A 19,719-nucleotide genomic window follows, 5' to 3' on the forward strand; every position below is an offset into this window, starting at 1 on the left:
CTCGGTGCACCCTTTTGGACATAAAAACACTATTGTGAGGTGTGAGGTATTCAGAATAGACTGGAAATGAGTGGAAATTAAGGTTATTGAGGTTAATAATAGCATAGGAGCAGAAAAACCTACAAATTCTGTGATTTTAGCTGTTTTTATGCTTTTTTTCAAAAAAATACAGATCCAAAACACAAAACCCAGAACCCAAAACACGGAAGGGTGGTTTTGGCAAAACCAATCCAGATCCAAAACACGAAGAAAGATCCAGATCCAAAACCAAAACACAAAACACGAAAAGTGGCCGGTGCACACCCCTAGTTTGAACACACACACACACACTTACCTGCTTACAGCAAGCTACTTTGATTTCCAAAAGACCTTGCTCTGTTTTTTTTCCCTTTTGATGAAAAGAGTTATTAAGGCCTCTGACACTGCACAACTGCTGGGCTCTTGGACTGCCTAAAGCCTAATCAAATTCCCCTTGTATGGCAGGAGGTGGAATCGTGTACTGCAGTGATTCCCAACCTCGGTCCTCAAGGCACACTAACAGTCCTGGTTTTAGTGATATCCATGCTAAAGAACAGATGGTTTAATCAAAATATCTGAGGTACTAATTAAGTTGCCTGTGCTCAAGTATGGCTATCCTTAAAACCTGGACTGTAATACCCCTTTTACACCGGAGCTAAAACCCGGGTTTTTGAAGGGTTAACCCAGGCAGCTCCCTGGTGTAAAAGGGGAGAGAGTTGGATCGCCGGGTCGAGTGACCCGGCAATCCAACCCAAGTAACTAGCAGGGCTTAACACGGGCGTAGCCCGTGAAACCCTGCTGTGAAAACAGCGCACTCCGGGTCACGATGACCTGGAGTGCGCTGCTAGCCGGCTGATTGGTCAGGCTTCAGTGGCACTTGGAGATGACGTCATCTCAAAGCAACCACTTTCACTCCGCAAAAGCCGGGTCTATGCAGACCCGAGTGCGTTGTGAGCAGCGCTGACTCGGGAATATCCTGAGTCGGCGCCGGCAAAATTCTGGGTCTGATCCGGATAGGAACTTTGTTCCAACTCCGGGTCAGACCCGGAATTTAGGTGGAAATGGGGTATTACTGTGCCTTGAGGACCGTGGTTGGGAACCCCTTGTTTACTGTAACATCTTATGGTGCATACACACGTTCAGATTTTTCCTTCAGATCTGAACGATAACGATTTAAAAATCGTTCAGACGTTCATATCTGAAGGAAAATCTGACATATCTGACATGCCTGAACGATGAACGATGAACAATGCGCGTTCCCGTTTGTCAGATAACGATATCTGACATCTGATGTGTTTGCAGTCAGACTTGGACAATTCCATTCATTTTAATGCAAGCAAAAATCTTTCAATCGTTCAAATCGTTCAAAACTTTGGTAAAATCGTTCAAATCGTTCAATCGTTCATCTGACAAATCTGACAAATCTGACCGTGTGTATGCTCCATAACTTTCAGTTTTTTCACAGGTATGCTTCAAACCAAGCTGTTTTACTGTGAGAGTGAGACAAATAAAAAAATGGAGCATCCTATGTGCACTAGATCAGGAGTAACTGAGCTTCCAATGTGTTCTCTTGATGGGTTCACCTTTCCCTCCTTTGATTTAACGAATGTATGTAATACTCACCCTGATAACATAATCTCAATAGGGCTTACATATGAAAGAAAAAGAAACACATAGGGGTAGATGTACTAAGTCTTGGATAAAGATAAAGTGGATGGAGATAAAGTACCAACCAATCAGCTCCTAACTTTCATTTTTCAAACACAAGTCTATTCATAGAGTAGTGAAATATCTTGTTCAGCTGAAAACAGGGTTTTTCACTACTTTCGGCAATTCATAGAGGGGGTTATTCCTTCTCCACCCCCATTTGAATGAATCGCATCACAATGCTTTTGTATCTCAGGATAGCATAATCTGCACTGCAAACTGAACAGAGCAGGGAAGTTGCATACTTCCCAGCTCTCTGTCTGGCACCCGGGGTTGGCTCCATCCCCTTTTGCAGCAGGTTTGACGTGATCTGCTGTTATCAGACGCCTACGCATGCGCAGTGAGAATCAGACATGTCTCTCTTCTCACTGTTTCCAGGGATCACGGAGAGGCCTGACACCGCGCATAGATGCCGGACAGGTAAGTGTACGTGAATGGCTACTAAACAGTGATATATAGTGATATTTTTAGTTAGCCAATAGACCACACAGTCTGTAAAATGGCACTTAGGAGCTGATTTGTTGGTACTTTATTTCTCTCCACTATATCTCTCTCCAGAGGCACATGATTGTAGGAGAATTACACTAAGGATTTTACCCCATTATTAGAAAGTGCTGCAGCTCGGCTCGGAGTGTGGGGTTATTGATAGGCTGCAGGCATTTGGGGGCATAAACAGGGTCTGTTCCAGTCTGTTCACCCATGTTTTTGGGGAGTGCTAAAGCCAAAGACTGAGGGCAGTGGCGGATCCAGGAAGGGGCGATCAGGGCGATCGCCCCCTGTGCATTTAGCCCCGATTCCCAAAAGCCCCGACTTAGTTACAATGACACACACACAGGCAGGGCCGGACTGGCCATCGGGCAATTCTGGCAAATGCCAGAATGGCCGATGGCCAGATGGGCCGGTCTATATGTCCTCAGGCCCGCCCGGCAGCACTACCTCCCGGGCGGCACTGCACTGCTGCTCAGTCAGACGGCAGCATCATTACAGAATTATGTCATGACGCGGCCGCGTTGTGACGTCATTCCGCTGCAGTCAGGCAAGAGACGTGCGGCTGCTGGGGGGGGGGGGGAGCCGGAGTCCAGGAACCTCCTGTGACCCGGAAGCATTGTACTCACTGCCGCTGGCCCAGACCGAGATGAGGAGGCAGGGCATGCCTTCCTATACGCTCCACCTCCCATTCAGCTATTATACGAGCGTGACGGACGTCATGACGTCACGCCGCACATGCGTGCTCACTCTCCTTTTTCAGTAACAGAAGAGCAGTGGAGGAGCAAAGCAGCAGTTCATGGAGGAGGACGTCTTTGTAGTGAGTAGTTACTAGTGAGACTGGCAGGCTGACAGGCAGTTTTTAGAGGGGAGAAAAGTAATTAAATGTAATGGACAGAGGGAACATACATGACGTGCTTGTAGTGAATGAGGGGACACAAGGCAGGTGGCTGGAGTGACAGAAGGCGCTGGAGGGCTACACAGGGTAGGTCGTTTGGGTGACAGGGGGGACACTAGGGGCAGGTGGCTAAAGTGACAGGGGGTTGGAAGGGAGACACGAGGCATGTGGCTAGAATGACAGAGGGGGCTGGATGGGAGACATGGGGCATGTGGCTGGACTGGAGTGACAGAGGGCTGGAGTGGGCATGTGGCTAAAGTGACAGAGGGGGTTGGAAGGGAGACACGGGGCATGTGGTTAGAGTGACAGGGGGGTGGGCTGGATGGGAGACATGGAGCATGTGGCTAGAGTGACAGAGGGGGCTGGATGGGAGACACGGGGCATGTGGTTAGAGTGACAGTTGGGTGGGCTGGATGGGAGACACGGAGCATGTGGTTAGAGTGACGGGGGTGTGCTGGATGGAAGACATGGGGCATGTGGTTAGAGTGACAGGGGGTGGGCTGGATGGGAGACATGGGGCATGTGGCTAGAGTGACAGAGGGGGCTGGATGGGAGACATGGGGCATATGGCTAGAGAGACAGGGGGGGCTGGAGGGGGCATGTGGCTATAGTGACAGAGGGGGCTGGAGCGGAGACATAGGGCATGTGGCTAGAGTGACAGAGGGGGCTGGATGGGAGACATGGGGCATGTGGCTAGAGTGACAGAGGGGGCTGGATGGGACACATAGGGCCATATTCAATTTGCCTGCGAAAAGTCGGAATCGGCGACAATTGATGACGTCATTTTTGCATGTTACAATTATCCCCGATCTCAATTTCAAACACTTTTCGCCGGTGCGAAAAGTCTTTGAAAAAATCCGGGGATAAGTTTTCACCATGTTTTACATGGTGAAAAAAAATGCAGAATTGGTGTTTAGGGGTGCAGGCTTAAAAAGAATAGCCTGCACCCCTGTGAATAGCCCGAAAAAAAAACTGTGTCAAAAAAAGTTTGTGGTTAGAGTGCAAGGGGGGGCTGGAGGGGGCATGTGGCTATAGTGACAGAGGGGGCTGGAGCGGAGACATAGGGCATGTGACTGGAGTGACAGAGGGAACTGGATGGGAGACATGGGGCATGTGACTGGAGTGACAGATCAGGCTGGAGGGGACACATAGGGCCATATTCAATTTGCCTGCGCAAAGTCGGAATCGGCGACAATTTATTACGTCATTTTTGAATGTTACAATTATCCCCGTTGTCAATTTCAAAGAGTTTTCGCAGGTGCGAAAAGTCTTTGAAAAAAAACGGGGATAAGTTTTCACCATGTTTTACATGGTGAAAAAAAATGCAGAATTGGTGTTTAGGGGTGCAGGCTTAAAAAGAATAGCCTGCACCCCTGTGAATAGCCCCTACAAATAAACTGTGCCAAAAAAAGTTTTAAAAAAATAGGGACGCCCCAAAAAAATATTAAAATTTTGGGGTTAAAAAAAAAAAATATGGGGAAAAAGTTTTTAAATAATGAAATTAATTCAGGGGGGGTTCCCAAGTATGCGGCAGGTGTTTAAAAGAATGCGAGTGGTAGCGGCTTGTGCATTTTTGAAGAATTTTCAAAATGCACTTTAGGGACTTAAAAATATACTTGCACCCATTTTCATGTACCCCAAATTTGGTGGGCATAGTTAATTTTTGCCCAAATAAACCGTAAGTGCTATTCTTCATCACTTCTTCAAAGTCGGGAAAAAACACTGGCTGTGGCTATTTAAAAATCCCGACAATATGCAGAAGGCCAAATAGGGGGTACCTTTAGTGATTCCCCATGTCAGGACATATTTTGGGGTGTGCCAGGATCAATTCCTGAAAAGGACTTTTCGCCAGTCAGTTTTTTGCCAGGTCCCGTTTCCGCACCTTTTCATTGAATACGGGGATAAGCCGGTACGCGCCTGATACTTTATCCCCACTCAAACCTCCGATGTGGCTTGTGGGGCAGGGGGCTAGTGGGGACACACTGGGGATATGGCTGGAGTGACAGAGGGGGCTGGAGGGGACACATATGGCATGTGGCTAGAGTGACAGGTGGCTGGAGGGGTGACATGGGACATGTGGATGGAGTGACGAAGGGGGCTGGAGGGTACATGTGACTGGAAAGACATAGGGAGCTGGAGTGACACAGTAAGGAATGAGGCACTGTTGTATGTGATGACATTGATTACATTCCTACACAAGCAGGCAATTTCTGGTCCATGTGATCTCCAACATGAATAATGAATACCGACTGTCCAAGCAAGATCAATTTATTCAGAGATCACCTATTGCAGAGAAATCACCGTACACACAAAAAAAATTATAGATTTTTTTTAAAGGGGGTTTTGCGCACTACCATTAGAAAGCCTGGTAAGTGATACTCTGGGTAGACTGCAGACTGGCAGGGATAGTATAGAGAGGAAGTATTAATTTAATTATCAACTCCCATCATACACAAAAATAATTTACAGTATATGGGACTGTACAGTGCTATATGAGGAGGAATAAAAGAGCTCCCAGCACACACTGATATGTGGGATTATCATACTAGTATTTTGGACCCATTTGCTGGATCACTAGATATTGCAAATGTTTTTTGACCACTTTGCCCCCTAGTCTCTCTCTCTCTCTGTCCCCCTAGTCTCTCTCTCTCTCTGTCCCCCTAGTCTTTCTCTCTCTCTGTCCCCCTAGTCTCTCTCTCTCTCTGTCCCCCTAGTCTCTAGAAACACTACAAAAGGGGCGGCTGTCGATGTTGATCGACAGCTCGCCCCTTTTTGTAGGTGGGCTGGGGGGGTGGTTTCCAAAACGGAGGCGTGCCTTAAAGAACGCCTACTGTTTTGTGGGCGGCCGCACTGATATCATCAGTGATGTCAATGGCGAGCTTCCTGCTCCATCAGAGCAGAAAGCTCCCTGGGGCTTGCGAGTGCCCAGACTCAACCTTAGGGTCTGGTCGCAAGCCCCGATGGTCGCGATGGTAATCACCATCGCGACCATTACCCTGGTCGCTAGCTAAACTGTGGGTGGCAACCCACAGCTTAGCTTGCGACCAGGAGGCCGCACCAAAAAAACAGAAGCGGCCGCCCTCATTCAGAGAGAGCGATCGCTTCTTGCGAACGCCTCTGAATGAGTTCCTCTGTCCCTCTAGTCTCTCTCTCTGTCCCTCTAGTCTCTCTCTCTGTGTGTGTCCTTCTAGTCTCTCTCCCTCTAGTCTCTCTCTCTCCCTCTAGTCCTCTCTCTGTCCCTCTAGTCTCTCTCTCTCTCTCTTTCTCTCTGTCCCTCTAGTCTCTCTCTCTCTCTCGGTCCCTCTAGTCACTCTCTCTGTCCCTCTAGTCTCTCTCTCTCTGTCCCTCTAGTCTCTCGCTCTCTCTGTCCCCTTAGTCTCTCTGTCTGTCCCCCTAGTCTCTCTCTCTGTCCCTCTAGTCTCTCTCTCCTAGTCTCTCTCTGTCCCCCTAGTCTCTCTCTCTGTCCCCCTAGTCTCTCTCTCTGTCCTTCTAGTCTCTCTCTTTGTCCCCCTAGTCTCTCTCTCTGTCCCCCTAGTCTCTCTCTCTGTCCCCCTAGTCTCTTTCTCTCTCTCTCTGTCCCCCTGGTCTCTCTCTCTGTCCCCCTAGTCTCTCTCTCTCTGTCCCCCTAGTCTTTCTCTCTCTCTGTCCCTCTAGTCCCTCTCTCTCTGTCCCCCTAGTCTCGTTCTCTCTCTCTCTGTTCCTCTAGTCTCTCTCTCTGTCCCTCTAGTCTCTCTCTCTCTCTGTCCCTCTAGTCTCTCTCTCTCTCTCGTCTTTCTCTCTGTCCCCCTGGCCTCTCTCTCTGTCCCCCTGGTCTCTCTCTCTCTGTCCCCCTAGTCTCTCTCTCTGTCCCCCTAGTCTCTCTCTCTGTCCCCTAGACTCTCTCTCTGTCCCCCTAGTCTCTCTGTCCCTCTAGTCTCTCTCTCTCTGTCCCTCTAGTCTCTCTCTCTATCCCTCTAGTCTCTCTCTCTCTGTCCCTCTAGTCTCTCTCTCTGTCCCTCTAGTCTCTCTCTCTGTCCCCCTAGTCTCTCTCTCTGTCCCTAGTCTCTCTCTCTCTGTCCCCCTAGTCTCTCTTCCCTCTAGTCTCTCTCTCTCTGTCCCTCTAGTCTCTCTCTCTCTCTCTGTCCCTAGTCTCTCTCTCTCTCTGTCCCCCTAGTCTCTCTTCCCTCTAGTCTCTCTGTCCCTCTAGTCTCTCTCTCTCTTTCTGTCCCCCTAGTCTCTCTCTCTGTCCCCCTAGTCTCTCTCTCTCTGTCCCCCTAGTCTTTCTCTCTCTCTGTCCCTCTAGTCCCTCTCTCTCTGTTCCTCTAGTCTCTCTCTCTGTCCCTCTAGTCTCTCTCTCTCTCTCTCTCTGTCCCTCTAGTCTCTCTCTCTCTAGTCTTTCTCTCTGTCCCCTTGGCCTCTCTCTCTGTCCCCCTGGTCTCTCTATCTGTCCCCCTAGTCTCTCTCTCTGTCCCCCTAGTCTCTCTCTGTCCCCTAGACTCTCTCTCTGTCCCCCTAGTGCCTGTCTCTGTCTCCGTGTCTCTCTCTCTGTCCCTCTAGTCTCTCTGTCCCTCTAGTCTCTCTCTCTCTCTGTCCCTCTAGTCTTTCTCTCTCTCTGTCCCTCTAGTATCTCTCTCTGTCCCTCTAGTCTCTCTCTGTCCCTCTAGTCTCTCTCTCTGTCCCTCTTGTGTCTCTCTCTCTCTCTCTCTCTTCTCTCTCTGTCTAGTCTCTCTCTCTCTCTGTGTTCTGGGGGCATTACTGTTTTGGCATAATGTAGAAAGAGCACTACTGTGTGACATAACCGGAATAAGGGGCTCCACTGTGCAGTGACATGTGAGCAAGTGGCACCAATGTGTGGCATAATTTGCATTTGGGTACTATTGTGTAGTTGTGCCCCTTCTCAGCAAGACTACATCAGGTTTTTTCTCCTTGCTTCAATTTTAGATGGGGGCACCAATGCTCTTTATGTACACAGGGAACCAACATGTTTCATTTTTATGCTTTTGTGTGCACAGATGTATCATCCTCTGCGTTCAGCACCCCTGCCCTAAAAAATTCCTACAGTGAACACTGTCTAATCCTCTACAACTGCTAAGCCAGGGCTTGTTTAATTGGGAAAATGCCTTCCCTTTTCTTTGTGTGTGACCTCGACCAATGAAATTCCATCTTTACCTTAGAGGATCAACCTTGCCTTGTAAATTATTGCAACTTTAAAAAACGATCGAGATCAGTCTGCATCCCGCACCTCCGGCAGACTCGATCTCTACTACATCCCGCCCCTTATGTCTGACTATGGCACATTTTTGAATCCCCTGCAGGATGTGCTCTGTTGTGTGTATTTTAATGCAGAGAATGATGGTCACTTGTGTTGTGTTCTGATATTAATTATATTTGTAAGAGTATAGACTAAGAAGTGGGAGGAGTCAGGAATAGTAAGGGGAGGAGTTTATGCCAGGTGCTGACGCGAGGTGGGCCTGTGTGCTGTAAATGCCAGGGCCTATTTTTAGTCCCAGTCCGGCCCTGCACACAGGGTTTAGCTGGGCAGCGCGGCACAAGTGCAGTGCAAGCCGCCGTAGCGCAGCACAAGCGCGATGTGCATGTGACTGACTCTCTGCAGAGAGAATTTTTCACATGCTCATTGCGCTGGTGCTGGGCAGCGGGCTTGGGGAGTTACCTGCTAGTAGTAGATAACTGTCTTCTGGCAGATACATACTGTCCTCTGCTCTGCCCCCTTCCTTATGGTGTATCAGCGTAGCTGCCACCTGCCGGGTGCCTGCGTGTCCTGTCCTGCAGTGTGTTCTGTTGTGGATGTGACATCATGATGCACGCGTGCATGATGTCACCCGAACCTACAAAGGAGCCGGGTTACACACAGAGAAGGTGGTGTTGAGGTGTGTGCTTGCTGCGGACAAGGTGGGTGCTGTTCCTGCCAGCGCCTTTATTGTCTTTTAATTTTGTAACTCACACGATTAACCTGCACTTATGCTGGGAGGGGGTGGGGAGCAGTGTTATTTCAAATACAGTGTCAGTAACCACCTGATTCATGGGGGTGGGGGAGGGCTTGTGGAACACACTGCCTGGGATATATGTGGGCTGCAGGATCCTGCTTGTGGAGTATATTATTATTGTGGGGCTCTCCGGGGGGGTCTGGTTCACTTTTGGGTAAGGGGAGCCTGCTTGCGGAGCATATTATTATTGTGGGGGGGGTCCGGTGTAGTTTGGTGCACATGTGGGTCAGTATTATTCTTAAACCGCCCCCCCCCCCCGTAAAGTCTACATCCGCCACTGACTGAGGGGCCTATTCATCATTATTAAAACATTGATGGAGGTAATTAGGTTTAGAACTCGCATGGAGCTCTACCTAATTACCGGAGGAATTCATCATTCCTCCTCTCCATCAGTATCTATTCCGAAAAGCTGTCATTTTTGCGATGACAGCTTTTCGGGAAATAGATACTTTTCCCTCTCTAGTCTAAGTTACCCCAGCTGTAATCAGTGTAGCGCATGCGCGGTTACATTCATAAAAGCTGCGAATGCGCAGAACTGATTACAGTAGCCGTAATTCTGTGTGGACATTCTGAAAAACGTTAAGGAAGACAGAAATGAAGTTTTATTGTACCACATATTTCCAAAAGTCATGCATATCACATACAAACAGTTCTATGTCACTCCGTGTGCCATTATCAAGACCACCAACACAGTCAACAGCCAGCAAACACACTTGTTTTGGATGTAGATAGATAGATAGATAGATAGATAGATAGATAGATAGATAGATATGACATAGATAGATATGTACAGTATGTACTATATATATATATATATATATATATATATATATTGTCGAAGCTGGAATTTTGCGAATGGCCGCCTAAGCGCCATTTTAGTTAAACTCACACTTTAGTACATGTGGCGATATTACTATTAGCATCATGCGATTGCATCTGTGACCATCGCCATAAGATACGGCGATTCATCAAAAGCCCATTTCATGACTTTACGTAGTTTGGGTGCTCTGGATAAAGTGTGTATATTATTATAATTCCCCTAAAGGATATATTTCAGAAATGGCTGTACAGTATGTCAAAATTGGATTGCATTAACTAAACAGAGCAAATGGCCACGTGACAACTAGCCTGTGTAGACAGGCTTCATAGACATAACGTCTGCTCTCACTCCAGGTGGCCCTGCTCGAATACAGCAAGAGGGTCGTTTGTAACACCTTACATTAGCAGGCTTCCTACAATAAAATACCTTCAAAGCCAAGAGTGTTATCTGAGGTTTGGGTCTTGTAGCTGTGCTAATTTGCATCCACACAGGCCCTGGGAGAACAAGGACCAGTATTTTGGAGCCTGAAAAGGGAGGGGGCTGCTGGGGCATGAGCAAGTCATGGAACTATAAGGCTCAGCATTCCACACTGCTAGGTGTTCACTTAGTTTAAGTGAGATTTAAGTGCACCATTTCTCATACACACAATAATACGCACAATTGTGCTGTTAACTAGTCGCATATTAGCGAATGCATAAGACCCTGTATGAAAACGCTGAATATTAGCTCAATGCAAAAGCATCTGCCCCAAGTTAACTAGCGTCTTTACATCAAACCCCACATACTCACACCTTACATATTCACATACAAGGTTCCATAAGCTTTAAGGTATAAGATTCAAGTATGCACATTTACTATAATTGCTATGAAATTAAGGTTATTTCGTAACTAAGGTTTTATACGTGATAAGTAAGCCATGTTTGGAATTGTACTGATGCGTACTCTCTCAACAGTATTCCGGTAATATCGATGGAGAGATCGCAAAATACATTCTCAACTTGTGGACCGCAGAGACTTCAAGCAACAATATGTACATTATATGAACAACTGTTAGGATGTTGCATGAGGCAGGAAACCAGAAACCCCCAGTTGTTAGAGGCTTTGTTGTGTCTATTTGAATCAACCTGTTAAATTCCTTGTAACATATGCCCTCTCCTTTAGGACCAATGGTATTAGCAACAAACTTCTCTATTGTGTTGTTTATTTCTGGGGGGTATAAATATGTGTGCTCTGACCCTGGGTTCCTAGTCTTTGTGCTGAATGCTGATTGACGAGGGGTTTCTTGCTGATGCCTAACATCTGGACCAGAGAGCGCTGCATATGTATAATTGTACTTGGGTCTGTATAATCTCTTTGCGCTAAAATTATATGAGGATCATAGCATGTAACTGCTGTACTTTTACTTGAATAATACTTTGTGCTTTGGAACCACAGATTCTAGGTCTGGAGTCTTTATTTACTGTATGACTGCGTACGCAAATTAGCGTCATCCTTAGAGGTTTATGGTAGGATATTAGAAGGTATAGGCAGGGGTATATAGAGGTTCAAAGGCAGTATCCTTAGTATATATATATATATATATATATATATATAGCAAGTGTGTTAGGTTATAAGCGACTGACGTATATTCTGCAATGATTTGTGAAGTGTGCAAATATTAATATATTAACCAACAAATATATCATACAGAATGTGGGTTGAAAATAAATATATCACAATTTATTGGAAGCGAAGCATGATTGGGCCTGGTCAGTACTTGGATGGGGGACCTCCTAGGAAGACCAGGTGTTGTAGTAAAATTGTGAATGGGAATAAAATGGCATATAGAATATGATATGGCTCCGAGTCTTGTTTTACAATTTTGCACCTGCATCAGTCACCTTTCCATCTAACATGTAATTTTTATGAATATAAACCTATTATTTAGTTGGTATCCATAGACTATTGTCTTTTTGTATAGTTCACTTTCTGCATTGACAATCAGGGAATGGAGTCTCTGATTAAATAGCTCATCATATTTGTGTCTGCCTTAATTTTCTCCTCTTTTTCAGGATACGTGTTAATGGTCAATAAAGACGTTTAGTATCCCAGAATAAGAATGCTAATTCCTCCCAGTTCTTTATTGAATGGCACTGGTCATAGCATCTAGGAACTACAAAGATGGCTGCCACAGGTTATGAAAGAACTACCAAGATGGCCGCCGTCCCTATCCGAAGTATTATAACGATCCATAAATATTGGAAGAACAGTGATGGAATACAAACAGTCAAGGAAAAACATTGAACATCTTATGTTAAGAATGGCAAACCTCTGTTTTCCGATTGACCCCGATTAGTGTTTGACATAGCACTCAAAACCATAAAGACGACTGCTACAAGTGGTAAAAGAACTACAAAAATGGCCGCCGGCTTCATGTAAAAGAACTACAAAAATGGCTGCCGCCTTCATCTAAAACGACCTCATGGTCTACTAATACAATTACAAGCGAGCGACACATCCTCCGGTGGGGACCTGGAGATGGAAAAATAACATCTTAATAGCTATTTAGTGGTGATGTAATATGGGGACTGGTAGTCACTTAACCAATACTACATGGAACAGGAAGTGACGCGGTGCGCTCATCCTGTGTTCTCCCTGCGTTCCACCTAGACTGGCATTATGTTAAACCAATACCAGCCAGCGGACCACATGACCGGAAATGACGGGGTGCACCTCACATGCGTTCCACTTGGACAGAACTATAATCATGAAGCAGAAAAACATTGACTCACATAATTTATTTGTTTTCTATGTTTTATATTGTTTATAATGAGTGCCATAATACAAATTTTATTGTTAAAATCTGGACATTATATGGCTTTTTGACCTGAAATAGGTAACAGGAAATGATGTCACGAAATGAGGACATGTGCTTCCTGTACTTAAGGTATATAAACCCTGCTCTGTCTCTATGCATACACTTCCCCTTGATGAAATCCAGAGGACGAAACGCGTTGGGACCCTGACCTTGCACTTTATGAACTCTTCCCAAAATACTGCTGGAAAAGATAAGCTATAAATCCGATTTATTTTAGAAAATATATATTTATTTTTCACTAAAAATCGCTATTTATTATCTTTTAGTACTAGCTTTTTATCCATTATTTCTGTGTATTTATGTCATTGTGTGTTGTCTATGAATTGTTTTATTTAATTAAAAAAATGTTATGCACATTATTTATGCAGTTTTAAATATATTTATTCATATATATTACACGGTTGTATTTATTGCACAAAGTCACTTGTATGTCAAGGTCCTGGATAAGGACAAGGATATAAACACAAAAAATTGTATTTGCACAGGTTTAATTGGTTCACTGTATATGCACTAGGAGGTGCTTGTGGTCAGCTATATTGTCATATTGTTTCCTGTACCAAGGTGGCCTAGCCATGGCCACCATTTTTTGTTGACCAAGCAGACACCTTATACTTATCAAGGGAGTGCTACATATACAAATAGTATATGTATAAATATATATATATGTATAATATTTCTATTATATTTCTATTAGATTTACCAATATAAAAAAACAAAAAACACACACTTGTGAAAGGTATTTCACGTTAAACAGAGTGGACAAATTTGGCGCTGTTTTCTTCTATTGATTTATATCACAATTTATTATTTAAAATAAAATAATTGAGTAAACATAGCTAAATGCTGTGCATACAAGCACAGATAATGCAGATGAATTACATCAATTTCCCACAATGTGCAAAGAGCGCTAATAAATATTTAAGATGATGTTAAAAATGCAATTCATACATTTACATACTAGGTATGTGCAGGCTCGGATAGGTTCGAGTTTGCATGTCGAGTTCGGATTTTTCCCTCCAAAAAACGGGACTCAAAAAGAAGCAAAACGTCATCTTGCATGGACAAACATCATCCCTGGTCAAAAGTCATCTTGCATGGACAAACATCATCATTCCTGGACAAAAGTCCAGGAATGATCATGTTTGTCCATGCAAGATGACGTTTTGCCTCTTTCTGAGTCCCGTTTTTTGGAGGGAAAAATCCGAACTCGGCATGCAAACTCGATTCGAGCCTGCATATCCCTATTACATACATCTAAAAAGCGAATGGAGTGCATATATTTAAAATAGCCAGTTACACAAAGGAATCAGTGGAGAAAAAATATGTAAAACTAAGTCTAAATTTTTTTTAAAAATAGTTCAAAACTTGTTTTAAAAATAGGAAGTTTCTACAAAATGATGTATTATCTGCATTAGTTAATTCAGTCAAAGAGGCAGCTAAACCAACACGTTTCATCCACTTGGGGACTTCATCAAGGGGTGCAGTTAATCAGGGTTTGCCACTCTTTATACCCTTTATGAGACAGGGCTCCAATTACCTCGTTTAGATCATTCATGACACCGGTCAGTCACATCGAAAAAAGCGCTCTTTTTTATATAGTTCATACTAAGTTGGTAATATATATATTTTATCCCACATCTATGCTTGGTATAGGATTTATAAATCTTGGATCAGCATTCACTGGATCCTAAAATAATTTGAGGCCACTTAGTCATATACTGGCCTCCGCCCTTACTACCTAGGCTTCCGCCCAAAGATGAAGTCATAGTCAGTTTATCACTAGCACAGGTAAACTTGTGATTGCTTCAGAGTATGTCCGCATCTTGTAGTATTGCGTCCACCATTTTCTTGTAGTCCGTGTGTGGCTGTGCAACAGCCATTTTGTTGTGATCCGTGTGCGGCTGTGATGTAGATCTAGCTTCTCTCAGCACGACAGAGTTATCCAAGTGTCCTCCACCTTGCATTGTTGCTTCAGCCTACTGGTGACATCTTGTCCACTCCCCATTTTCCACTACATTCAACGCATCTGTAGTGAAGGTATCACATCAGCATCATCGTTGCTATGGTAACAGCGACGTCATCTTTCATGCAAAGCTGATGACGAAGAAGGAGAAAGAAATTAGAAAAATACATAAAAATAGGAGGCTGGCTTCCTAATCATATGCTTATCTAGATATGTTTGAATGCATATTAGTTCAGTGGGGGTCATGCATAGGAGTTCTCTGATATCAATATGAAAAATAGTGAATAAAAGGAATGTATATAATGGTTTGAATCTTGTATATAAAAAAAAAATATTTATTTTTTTATTTTTTTATGTGATGGTGTATTTAAAAAATTAAAAACCAAAAAGGATCAAAAAAATCAAAAAAGATATGAGATGGTTATTAAGTCTTGTATAAAGTAAATAACCAAAGTCCAGTAATGGCTTCTATACTCCACAACTTGTAAATCCAGGCTCTTCAATGAATAATATCTTCCTTAATTCTCAAAGTTTCTGACTCACACGTGACCCATAATCCTCAAGTGAAATGAGTGGCGATTCAGCGCCCTACTGTGGATATCATATACTACAATACTGAGTATTCCCAGGAGGTCTCCCATCCAAGTACTGACCCAGCCCAATTGTGCTTAGCTTCCAAGACCAGACGAGATTGGGTGTCAGTACAATGGTAAGGTTGTAGATATTTAAAAAGATACCCATAGCTACCGACTCATCCTTTATAGGAAGGGGCAATTTCAGAACTTTCGTTAAAGCCATTCGGAGTCATAGTGTTTAATTGGAAAATCCAGAACATTTCTCTCCGCGAAAGTTTATTGCCCAAATCTCCTCCTCTTTCTCCTAGAGACACTTGTTCTATCGCTTTAAAAGTGCATTCTTCAGGATTAGATCCGTGAAGTGTGAGAAAATGTCTGGAAACCGCGTGTCCTACTTTATTCTTGATATTTAAGATGTGTTCTTGAATCCTTATTTTGAGGGGTCTTTTAGTTTTCCCTACATACTTTAAGTCACAGGTGCATTCCAGAACATATATAATTGAAGTGGAGTTGCAGTTCATAAAGTTTTTAAACTTGAATTTTTAGAATCATTATAGTTGTACAAAACTTTCCTCCGTGGATGAAGATATTTACATATATTACAACGACCACACTTGTAACATCCTAAACAAAGAGGGAGAAGATAATTTCTCGTCTGATTAGCATCCCTAATCATACTCGGTGCCAGAGTGTCCTTTAGACTTACCTTTCTTGAAGAGAACAGTAGGTTTTGGAGGTAGAATGTCCTTGAGTACTGGATCCATAAGCAATATATTCCAATGCTTCTGGAGACATCCCTTGATCTTACTCTCATGTCCATTATATGTAGTCACAAAGGGTATAAAGTTCTCTTTATGTGTAGTCTTCTTATACTCCAAGAGATCTCTTTTTAACCCTTTGTTTTTTCTGCTGCCTTGGTTATGAGAAGGCACAGGTTTGTTGTCCAGGAGATCCTTCTGAGACAATATGGCCCAAACTCCAACCTCAGAAGCATCTACCTCCAGAACAAACGGAAGCTCAGGATTTGGGTGACAAAGGACAGGAGCAAGCATGAAAGCGGTCTTAAGGTTGTCAAAGGCCAGAACAGCTTGCATGGAACAGATAGCTGTGTCAGCTCCCTTCTTGGTCAACTCTACTATTGGCACCACGATAGTGGAGAAAAATTTGATGAATATCCGGTAATAATTTGCGAATCCGAGGAAGCATTGGACTGCTTTCAAAGTAGTGGGTTGGACCCAATCCAAAATCTCTTTCACTTTTCCCGGGATCCATGAGTTTCACTTATAGATGGTTTTCACAAAGATTCTGTAGTACCAATCTGACGTGATGGCGATGTTGATCCAGTGACTGGTAATAGATCGGGATGTCATCAAGATAAACTACAGCAAATATGCATAGAAACTTGCAGAGGACATCATTAATTAAGTCCTGGAAGACAGCGAGGGCATTGGCAAGTCCAAATGATATGACGAAATATTCATAATGTCCCGAGAAGGTGTTGAATTCTGTCTTTCATTCGCCACCCTTTCTGATCCTAAGTTTATATGCCCCCCGGAGATCAGTTTTGGAGAAAATGGTTGCTTCACGTAGCTGGTCAAAGAGAACTGAGATCAATGACAGAGGGAGTTTTTTACCGTAACTTTTTTGAGATGCCAATATTCAATACAAGGTCAAAGTGACCCATCTATTTTCTTAACAAAAAAAGAAACCTGCTCCAACAGGTGATAGAAGGACAAATAAAGCCCTTTGATAAATTTCCAGGAATGTATTCTTCCATGGCTTTATTCTCAGGAATAGAGAGAGCATACTATCTGCTCTTAGGTAGTTTAGCGCCTGTTACTAAATCGATGGCACAATCATAAGGCCTATGCAGTGTAAGAGTATGAGCTTTCTTTTTGGATAATACATCAAGAAAGTAGTGATAAGGAGCAGGCAATTCTGGGAAAGAACATTGAGGAGAGGGCTGTATTGCCCGTACTGGAAGGGAGAGACATCTAGACATGCTTTAGAATCCCATTGGAGAATTTTGCCAGACTGCCAATCTACAACTGGATTGTGGGTTTTGAGCCATGGCAGATCTAGGACAATCATAGCTAAAGGGCAATGTAGCAAATAAAAGGTGTTGGATTCACTATGTAGAGCACCAACAGTGAGTTGGATGGATGGTGATAGGAGTCCCACAGAACTGTTGGACAATGGACTTCCATTCAGCTCGCAGATGGAAATCAGGTGCACAAGAATTTCAGATGGAATTCCCAGAGTCCATAAAATTTCCGGCCACTCCACAATCCAAAAAGGCAGTAGTCACAATTTCCCTTCCAGACACTAGAATAAGCACATGCACGAAGATGGAATTTTTGGGAGAAAAGAATGCTAGGCCTAGATGTAGTTCTCCCGGCAGATCTAGACCTTGCCAACTTGGATGGGCAGGAGTTAGCAGTGTGACCTTTACCTCCACAGTAGAGGCAGAGACCCAGGGACCATCTCCTGAGCTTCTCTTCTGTGGACAAACAAAACACCCCTATCTGCATAGGTTCTCCTTGCTCTGCCGAGGAATCCCATGCTGGGGACCGAGGGGACAAAGCAGGGAGGTCCTTCTCAACCCTAAGTTCCCTTATAATGCTGATAGTGAGATGCATAGGATTGTCCAGGGTCATGGGCAACAGATGTTGGACCAAGATATCCTTAATTTGTTCACACAGTCTGAGACAAAATTGACTGCATAGCGCTGGGTCATTCCATCCACTATTTATGGACCAGTTATGGAACTCAGGGCCTGATTCTGAGCCGGACGCTATTTGCGCTCGCTCATTCAGAAAAAGGGGCTGGCTATTTAAATTGAGCGCTTGCTCTTTGCGGTCTGTTGACGCCTCTATGTCTGAGCGAGCGAATTAAACATGCGCTCGCTATTTTGTAAAGACGCCCCTTTGCCGTTCGCATCATACGTCATTTCCGCTATTTATTAGATTAATCAAGTACATCGAAAAGGCGTCTGAACTGCTCGCAGTGCTTGTGGTTGGATTTTCCTACCGCAATCATGCGAACAGTTCAGGCTAAGAGACAACCAAGTGATGTGGCCGATGACGCTGCTTTGTTAATTATGCACACCCTTAAAATGCCCGTTTTGACCATTTGGCACGCCTGCGTTTGGATCTCCACTCCCCGTTTTAAAGCACCTTCCCCTGTTACCACCCACAAACTCCTCATCCTGTCACTCAAATTAGCAGGCACTCGCTATTTTGCGAACACACGATTTCCGACCGACTGGTTGGCGCATGCTCATTATGACATATACGCATGCGCAGATGTGCGAACATCGCTCGGAGCGAACGAGCGGCCGCTTACGAGCGGCTCTGAATCAGGCCCTCAGTGCAATAGTCCTCCGCCACTTTCCGACCTTTCCTAAGGGATTGCAGATTTGCCTCAGCCATAGCCGCTTTATCTGGGTCATCATAGAGAAGACCTAGGGCTTGGAAGAATGCATCAATTGATTGTAGGGAAGCGTGGATAAAAGGCAAACTGGAGGCCCAGGTCTGAGGATCACCTTGGAGCAAGGAGGTTCAGACCAGAAGAGGTCGTAGTCTAAAATATAACTTGCAGCTCTCCCTGACAGTGGACTGTAAAGAAGACGAGCAAACATCCACCACTCGTAAGGACAGTTCCTGAACCTTTTGAGAGCTTGGATTTGGGCGGCAAGAACCTGTGCAGGATTCTGGCCAGGATCCATGTCAGTCGCAACTGTTTTTGGCCGGCTATAATGGTATGGTCTCCTTGGGCTAACCGTGTAAAACCTCTAGAATCACTCAGGTCAAGTCTTCACCAATAACAGCCACCCGCCATTCCCTTAGAACTGGACACGTTCACCGGTACTTAGGTGGCCATCTGGACTTAACTCAAGATAGTAGAAGCTTACTAGGTTATCCTAGGGCCACTAGATGTTATGCAACTGTAGAATCACAGGAGAGGGTTAGATATACAAGGAGGAGTAGAAAGTGTGTGTTTTTAAGAGCTGATGGATATCCTGGCTAAAGAATTGAGGTGCGGTCTTGAGGGCCAAGATGTGGCTTTAAGAGAAGTGGTGCTGCTAGAAAAGCTGATGGAAGTACAGGCTGAGATGCGGCTTTGAGGGCCGAGGTGCAGCTGGAGAGCCCAGGTGCAGTTTGAGAGCCTAGGTGCAGCTGGAGAGCCGAGATGTTAAAGGCTTGAGATGTGGCCTTGATAGCCAAAAGTAAAGCAGCACTTAAAGTGGGCACAGGGGCAGCCAAAGAGGGGTTCTGATGCCCAAGCCTTCATACGCTCCTATAATCCAGGTAATAAGGGATTTGACCAGGTTCCCACTCAAAAAGGCAAATGGTGTGCACATGCGACAGGCCCTTGTGAAGTGATATGGTTCCATAGGCACTTCTGTCCT

The 19,719-nt window shown here is 44.6% G+C and overlaps 1 protein-coding gene and 1 pseudogene across 1 annotated transcript in view; both read right to left on the bottom strand.

The window, feature by feature from the left end:
• The window catches only part of LEP (leptin), a 61,900-nt gene extending 61,479 nt beyond the window's left edge, over positions 1-421 (bottom strand). Inside the window, exon 1 of the mRNA XM_088468856.1 lies at positions 335-421. The gene's annotated coding sequence lies outside the window, so the exon portion shown is untranslated. The remainder of the gene's footprint in view (positions 1-334) is intronic.
• Positions 422-15,337: 14,916 nt separating this feature from the next.
• Positions 15,338-15,456, bottom strand: LOC148529091 (5S ribosomal RNA; annotated as a pseudogene).
• Positions 15,457-19,719: the final 4,263 nt, after the last annotated feature.

This window comes from Taudactylus pleione, unplaced genomic scaffold (genome assembly GCF_031769625.1).
Source record: "Taudactylus pleione unplaced genomic scaffold, aTauple2 ptg000086l, whole genome shotgun sequence".
Classification (NCBI taxonomy): Eukaryota; Metazoa; Chordata; class Amphibia; order Anura; family Myobatrachidae; genus Taudactylus; species Taudactylus pleione.